This window comes from Amblyraja radiata, chromosome 26, assembly GCF_010909765.2.
Source record: "Amblyraja radiata isolate CabotCenter1 chromosome 26, sAmbRad1.1.pri, whole genome shotgun sequence".
NCBI lineage: Eukaryota > Metazoa > Chordata > Chondrichthyes > Rajiformes > Rajidae > Amblyraja > Amblyraja radiata.
In genome coordinates this window covers 3772984-3774046 of record NC_045981.1, presented here as the reverse complement: position 1 = coordinate 3774046, position 1063 = coordinate 3772984, and positions in this window count along the sequence as shown.

The window sequence follows — 1063 nt, the reverse complement described above, 5'->3', positions numbered from 1 at the left end:
CCTTATCAAGCGCACACATACCTATCATTCCACACTTTATCAGGCCAAATCTTTTGTGAAGGTAGACATAATGTTGGAGTAAGTCAGCGAGTGAGGCAGCATCTCGGGAGAAGGAATGGGCGATGTTTCGGGTCGAGACCCTTCTTCAGACTGATGTCAGGGGAGGGGGCGGGACAAAGATAGAATGGAGTCGGAGACAGTAAGACTCGTGGGAGAACTGGGAAGGGGGATGGAGAGAGAAAGCAAGGGCTACCTGAAGTTAGAGAAGTCAATGTTCATACTGCTGGGGTGTAAACTACCCAAGTGAAATATGAGGTGCTGTTCCTCCAATTTGGACTGGGCCTCACTCTGACAATAGAGGAGAGAAGAAAAACTAGGGGAGTTAATCGGAATGTCTTGGATAGTCTGTATTGCAGCAGAGAAAGTGTGGGATAAGTTGGGCTGAAAGACTTGTTTTTGTGCTTTGTAATTTCAGAGCATTCCCAAACAAGCCTTCAAGGACAGCAGTAGATAACAGAGAAAATGCTATTCAGGGCAGAGATGTGGAAATGAGAATTGAAAATGTTTAGAATTTGCAGGAAACGGTGGTATGTGTGAAGCCCTAGTTTCTTTTCAATCGCATAGTATTGTGTGAGTTGTTACTTCAGCAGGACAGTGCCTTAAGATTCTGAAAATAAGTCCAACTATGGGGAAAATGCAACATTTTGTTCCAGCAATTATAATAGACTACAGCATATTTAACATTCGAGTGGGAGATTGAGCTTGGTGAAGCAGCAGTTGCAGGCTAAAGGCTCAAAATTAAAATTCTCTTACCATTAAATGCTGATATTAATAGAACTAACCAGCACTAGGGGCTGCAGGCTATCGGAATTAAGACGTCTCAATTTAATTGTAATAAAATGAGACGCGTGACATGCAGACAATTGGAGAAACTCCACGATATGCCAATTTTTTTCAATGCAACCCAGTCTGGAATACTACTTTGACCATATCTGTTCAAATTTAAATACTATTCGTTAAAATAGATTTTGCTGTGGAAACACATTTAATTAGTAACAACTAC